Source organism: Arvicanthis niloticus, unplaced genomic scaffold, assembly GCF_011762505.2.
Source record: "Arvicanthis niloticus isolate mArvNil1 unplaced genomic scaffold, mArvNil1.pat.X pat_scaffold_731_arrow_ctg1, whole genome shotgun sequence".
In the NCBI taxonomy this organism is placed as follows: Eukaryota; Metazoa; Chordata; class Mammalia; order Rodentia; family Muridae; genus Arvicanthis; species Arvicanthis niloticus.
The window spans coordinates 1-6,902 of NW_023046337.1; the positions used below are offsets into that span (position 1 = coordinate 1).

Here is a 6,902-nt window from a genome sequence, read left to right on the forward strand (position 1 = left end):
TGTGTCTCCTACAAATATTTCTAGAGCACCTCTCCATGCACTGATTAAATAGGCAATAAAGATTACTCACCTCCGGTGAAAGGCAGCCAGCTTCCCTGATGAGGCTCACATAATAGACCCCAGAACAGAATGCCTTCCTAGCCAGGATGCAGGGAGACAGATGGATAAATATTAAACAGTCACACTAGTAATTATTTGATAATGGTAACCAATACTAAAGAAAATAATATAATGACCACAAGAGCGACACTGCAGTCGGATATTTCTACCGGTTGGGGTTGTTCCCTTGAAAGCTGAGTAGAAGATAGTGAGGAAAGCTAGGAACGAACAGGCAAGAAAACAAGAGTGCACACGTGATGGTTCTAGGTAGGGAAGGTGTTTGGTGCAGATAGGCAAATAAGGTGAGAGTGACCCAACATTCCTTTAAAAGAGTGTTGTTCTCTTATGAAGCCACAATGTAGCCTTCAAAACTAGGAAAAGAAATGTCACGCATTTCTCTGGTAAGTTTTGTTAGTTTTCCAACAGTGTGGCCTAATACAGAAGGTCCACCTTGGAATCAGGCCTCAACTGTGTTATCAGGCTCCTTCATCCTCTGGTAGCCAAGGAAGGTTGGTGACATGTTGGAATCTTGACAGTTTTAATGGTTATACGCTTACTGTTTTCTACAGTGCGCCCCAGTTAGGGTTGGATTAATGTTTTCTCTCAATTGGATTATGGACAGGCATTTTGGATAACACCATCATAGAAACGAACTGGAGCCAGCATCCTAACAGATACCAAATCAGTTCATTTCTATTTTTACTAGCAATGTGAACTTCAGTCGTGTAATTAAGCCAATATTAAAGTCCTGAGGGATAGGGTTAGCTTTTGTTCTTCAAGTACCACATTGCAAGTAGTATTTATCAAACATTCAGTGAACTCATTTACTCTGTCCATATTAATAATTGATAGATCCCATTTTGCAAAAGTTTAGGTAATTTGTCATTACTCTTACTTATCTTGATACTGAAATTGTGTTGTGTATTGTGGAAAGCTGCTTTCAGCCGACTTCTGTGATCTTCTGTCATGTCTTCATCATTCTCTGAGTGCTCCCTTATTGTTAGAGAGAGAGAGAGAGAGAGAGAGAGAGAGAGAGAGAGAGAGAGAGAGAGAGTCTGTGTGTAAGTTTGTGTGTATGTGTGTGGGAGTGTATGAGTGAGTATGTATGTAAATGTATGTTGTATGTGTGTGTATGTGTGCTATGTGAGTGTGTGAGTGAGTGTGTGTATGTTGTGAATGTGTGTGGATGCATGTGTATGTGTATATTGTGAATGTGTGTTTGTATGTGAGTGTGTTATCAGTGTGTATGTGTATATGTGAGTGTGCGTACATGCATTCGAGCACATGTGCATGTGTTTCCTGTCTTATTCTGGAAACTTAGTCTTCCAAGAACCCTGGATCCAGTTTGGAAACTTCAAGTCTGATTGGATATGTTCATGGCTGATGTCAGGCTCTGAGAGTAAAAGGATTACACATAGAAATACATCTAGGTGTTCTTATCACACCCTTATCTGTATCTATTTATATGGCTTTTATTCATGTGTATTCAAAATTTTAAATTCAAATAAAAATCTCAAATTTTAACCCAAGCTCTTTGTAAATTTATATATTTATAACTAGAACTCTGATAGTGATAAGTCTCTGACACTTTTGTCAATTATTGTTTTTCTACTCATTTTTTTTTTGTAAGTAATCTGGTGTCCCCACACAGTGAAGGTTTCAAGCTGAGCTGCTATTGCACCATCCGGCACCCATGAATATTCACTCCACTCCATGTTCTGACACCCCAATCCAAAACCGCCCCCGGACACTCTGTCCACATCCAGCAGGCCCCAATCCCAGGTACACACTCCTGCCTATCTTCCTCAGCCAATGCAAAGGAGAAGGAGAAAGGGAAGAGAAGCGGATCCTTAGATAAGGGCCAAAAGAACATCACACCACTAATTACAGAAAAACACAGTCCCTAGAAGTCCTAACGCAATCCACTTCTTTACACAAAAATTGAGATTTGCTCTTTAAAACGAAATTATCCTAGTGAGTGTTATGTAAATCTGATCAATTAAGACCAATGGTATAAAAAGTGTTGACAAACATTTGTCAATAGTCCTTAAATCTGTCTGAGCATAAAGGAAAATGAGTATTTTGAAGTTTTGTGGAGGTCAAATTTAAAATGTAAATAAAATGTCAGGAGGACAGGAATCCAAGGAAAATTTGAGCGACCTGTGCATTTAATACTGACATCTTGTGAAAATCTTCTACCTTTCAGCTAACAGTTCAGAGAAGTCATCAAATGAAGAACAAAGTTTCATGGCTACCCAATTTTTACAGGGTCTGGCTGCTCAGCGTGCCTTTCATACACAAATGGTGATGTTGGGTCCCTCCTTTACTGGAAAGTCTGGCTTTTCAGCTTGTGCCTGACAGTTAGTGCTGGTTGACTTCAACAGTACCCAGGCCAATCTCCAAAAATACAGAAGAATGCTGTACCTTCCAAATAAAGACATTACCTTTTTCTTTATTGTCATCGATAGTTGTCCTTTAGGTTTGGGGTTCTCGATTTGCCTGTCTATTCCTGTCTGTCATTAGAGTATTTACTTCCTCAGAGCTTAAAGTCTTTAAAAAAAGGGGGTGGAGGGGCTCCTCTGATCTTCTGTCAGTATTGGAAGGCCCGGGACTATTCTTTATACAGTAGTAAATGGGCACACTTGAAGTAGAGAAACAGGTGAAGGCTGTTGAACTCTCTTCTGTCCTTCTCTGTCTTGTTGAGATATGAACACTAGTTTACTCCAGCCTCTGAAATCCTTCGCACAAGGAGCTCCAGATGGCAGGTTGGATCAAGTCCCTGCTAGCGGAACATTTCGACGGCACTGGACCCTGCAAAGACAGGTTCCAGGGAGCTTTCTGCAGTACCATCTGCCGGAAGACGAAAGTCCTCCCTAAGATAGCAACCACCCTGAAAATCGAAAGCACCAGCCACAGTTGCCACCCACTCTGGTGCCGCGGGGACGAAGAGAGCCCCAAGCTGGAGAGCACTAGGAGCAAGCTGGGGCGTGTCCCGAGCCAGGAAGTTTCTGATTGGCTCTTTCTGGTAAACTACTAGGCTGAGGGCTAAAGAGGTAGGAGGGGAGCGGTTTATAGAGGGGGTGAACACCCTAACTAAACAGAGCGGGACAGGTGGGTTTGACTTTGGTTTCTGGGCGTTTGCGCAAGAAGCCACGCGCACTAGTAAACCCGGGCCTCCCGAGGCAGCAGTTTCAAAATGCCCAGAATCACAAAGAACTCAAGGACCTTTTGCACTAATTCCAGCAGAGCCTTTGGCTCTGTGTTTATGAGTCCTACGCTGTGCTGTGAGTGTTGAAACTGTTTGCATGACTTCTTACGATATCTCACCCCTAGCACTGTACCCTCTGCGAAGGGCTTTTGCAGACTGAGACCCTAACAGACGCTGAGGAACCCACTCCAAGGCGCCTGGAGCAGTCTCGATTTCTATATGTCATAACTATACCGCAGCTTTACTTTCCAAAAAAAAAAAAAAAAAAAAAGACGAAGAAGAAGACTACATAAAGAATCCAAGTACGATGTGGACCAAGAGATGAAGACGAAGTAAAAATTAAGAAATACGTTTCCAGAAGCGAATGGTTTTCACCTCATTCTGATTTTTAATTAGATGCATCTTAACACTTCTACAAATTAAATATACAATAAGTAAGAACTTTTTACACACCTCTCTGTATGTATTTCTGTCACATTGCACATGAGCGATTTTACGAGTTTCTTGAGAGCTGTGATCCAGGCTTGGAGGGACCTCAGGACAGGCTGGTTTCTCTAGGTTGGTGCCCAGAGGCTCCAGCCGGGTCCAGCCTGGCCCCAGGAGCCGCCTACCCTGGCTCCAGTCTGAGCTGGGGCCACTCGGACACCAGCCGAGAGCCCGCTCCTCCCCCACTGCCGGCACTCTAGCCGCCAGGGAGGTGACACCCTCAGGAGTCGAATTACAGCCCCCCTGCAATTAACATATGAATTTCCAGAACTGACTAGAGGGAGAAGGGGAATTTCTTTCTTTCTTTCTTTCTTTCTTTCTTTCTTTCTTTCTTTCTTTCTTTCTTTCTTTCTTTCTTTCTTTCTTTCTCTTTCTTTCTTTCTCTCTTTCTTTTTTTTTTTCTTTTCTTTTCTTTCCAGAGCGGGAGCTGGAGTCCTCGGCACACAGTAACTTTTCTCCGGGTGTAAAAACTCTTTGATTGGCTCCTCGCACGCGCCTGCCCGCCCCCTTCTTTGACTGAGCAGACACGCGACTGGCGCAAGGAGGGGGCTGGGGGGGGAGCCGGGGGAGATACACTGGCGCGTGCCGCTTTTTAAAGGGGCGCAGCGCCTTCAGCAACCGGAGAAGCTTCGTTGCACGCGACCTGGTGTGCGATCTCCGAGTGAGAGGGGGAGGGTCAGAGGAGGGAAAAAAAAAATCAGACCTTGCAGAAGAGGCTAGGAAGGTTTTTGTTGTTGTTGTTCAGGGCTTTTCCCCTTCGTTGAACTGGGTTGCCAGCACCTCCTCTAACACGGCACCTCCGAGCCATTGCAGTGCGATGTCCCGCCTGCTGCATGCAGAAGAGGGTGGGCTGAGGTAAAAGAGTTTGGGGGACCACCATCGCCATCCCCAGCCGCACCACATCCCGCAACTGACGCCACAGCCACTGCTACCCTGCAGGCAAGAGACCATCCTGTCTACCCGGCAGAAACTGTCCCTCCTGGACAGCACCGACCCACGCGCCTGGCCTGACTCCCACTTTGCAGGGCCTCTGCACGGCACGCGCCGCCCCAATATCTGCTGCATTCTCCCGAGCTGGGTGCCTCCGAGGCCACGGCGTCCCGGGACGAGGCTGACGGCCAGGGTGAGTCTGGGTAAGGAGGAGCGGCTGCGGTGGCCTCAGCAAGAGCCCCGGGCCGTGAAAGTGCGGGAACAGCTTGTGCAAGCTGAAGGGGAGGGGTTGTAGTGGACGAGCTGGGCTGCAGCCGCCAGCGAGCCCCTTCCAGCAAACAGGTGAATGGGGTACAGAAGCAACGGCGTCTGGCAGCAAATGCAAGGGAGCGGCGCAGGATGCATGGGCTGAACCACGCCTTCGACCAGCTGCGCAACGTTATCCCGTCCTTCAACAACGACAAGAAGCTGTCCAAATATGAGACCCTGCAGATGGCTCAGATCTACATCAACGCTCTGTCGGAGTTGCTGCAGACTCCCAGTGTTGGAGAGCAGCCACCACCTCAGGCAGCCTCCTGCAAAAATGACCACCACCACCTTCGCGCCACCTCCTCCTATGAAGGAGGTGCGAGCGCCTCTGCGGTAGCTGGGGCTCAGCCAGCCCCGGGAGGGGGCCCGAGACCTACCCAGCCCGGGGCTTGCCGGACTCGCTTCTCTGCCCCAGCTTCCTCTGGGGGTTACTCGGTGCAGCTGGACGCTTTGCACTTCTCAGCTTTCGAGGACCGGGCCCTAACAGCGATGATGGCACAGAAGGACCTGTCACCTTCGCTGCCCGGAGGCATCCTGCAGCCAGTACAGGAGGACAGCAGCAAAACATCTCCCAGGTCCCACAGAAGTGACGGAGAGTTTTCCCCTCACTCTCATTACAGTGACTCTGATGAGGCCAGTTAGGAAGGCAACAGCTCCCTGAAAACTGAGACAACCAAATGCCCTTCCCAGAGCGCGGGAAGCTCCGCGACAAATATCCCTGCACCCTTTAATTTTTGCTCTGCGGTGATCATTGCTAGCGACCACGCGACTTCGGAAGGCTGCGGCTTCTCCAGCCCCCATTCCTCCTAACCTGCTTCCTCTGTGTGTAGATATGGTATCGTTATATGTAACTTTACGTGGCATCTTTTCATACTCCATGCTGCCAATATGCTGCTAAAATGTCGTATCTCTGTCTCTGGTCTGGCTTTCACTTATTTTATACATTGGGCGTTCATCCCAGTGTGTTGCGCTCACTCACAAATAAGGGAGTTAGTCTTCGAGGTTGTTTCCCTAACCGCTTGAGACCCGCATTCGGTGCTTTACTAAACACGGACTATTGAGTTGTTAAAATGCAGGGGCAGATAAGAGTATCTGTAGAGCTTAAACACCGAGAGTGTCCAGCGGACCCAGGACACAAGCGCTTCATCGCTAGCTGCTGTGCCGCCTTGAAGAAACTCAACTGCCAATTGCAGACCAACTTTTGATTTTAAAACAGCCACTCATAATCATTAAACTCTTTGCAAATGTTTGTTTTTGCAAATGAAAATTTAAAAAAACATGTAGTGTCAAAGGCATTTGCTCAATTTTATTTTGCTTTGTTAACATTAGAAAAAGTTATTTATTATTTCGTATTTGGACACATTTCTACTTATTTGCTTTTTTTACATTTTCTACTTGAGATCATTTTATTTTGATTTAGCAAATCCAGTTGCCATTGCTTTATGTATGTATGCTCTTTTACAAATGATAAAATAAACTTGAAAAATCTTTTTAGTTGTCATGTGTTCTATTCCAGTAAAAGATTAAAAATAATTTGTAAGTGATCTTGTAGAAATTATGAGATTTGCTGTTTTGAAGAATGTTGCAAACCTAGTGCCTTCCGGTAGCATTGGATGCACAATAAATTGTGAGATCACACCTACCCAGCTTTGGATTATGGTTTGCCTTTGGGTGGCCAGGATCTTTCAGTGTCCTCACTTCTCAACAGACTCAACAATCTCCAGGAGATGCCAGTGCCCTCTGTCTCCATGGCTCTGGTCCATGCTGGTTAATATCACTGAGGTTACCTATTTACACTCAGAAAAATTGGCTGAAAACTTTTCAGGTACACAATAAAACTCCTGAGGGAGAGATATCTACAAAAAGGGAA

General features: G+C 46.1%; 1 pseudogene; it reads left to right on the forward strand.

Annotated features, from left to right (window-relative positions):
• Window positions 1-4,610: 4,610 nt before the first annotated feature.
• LOC117702354 (transcription factor Atoh1-like) lies at window positions 4,611-6,472 on the forward strand (annotated as a pseudogene).
• Window positions 6,473-6,902: the final 430 nt, after the last annotated feature.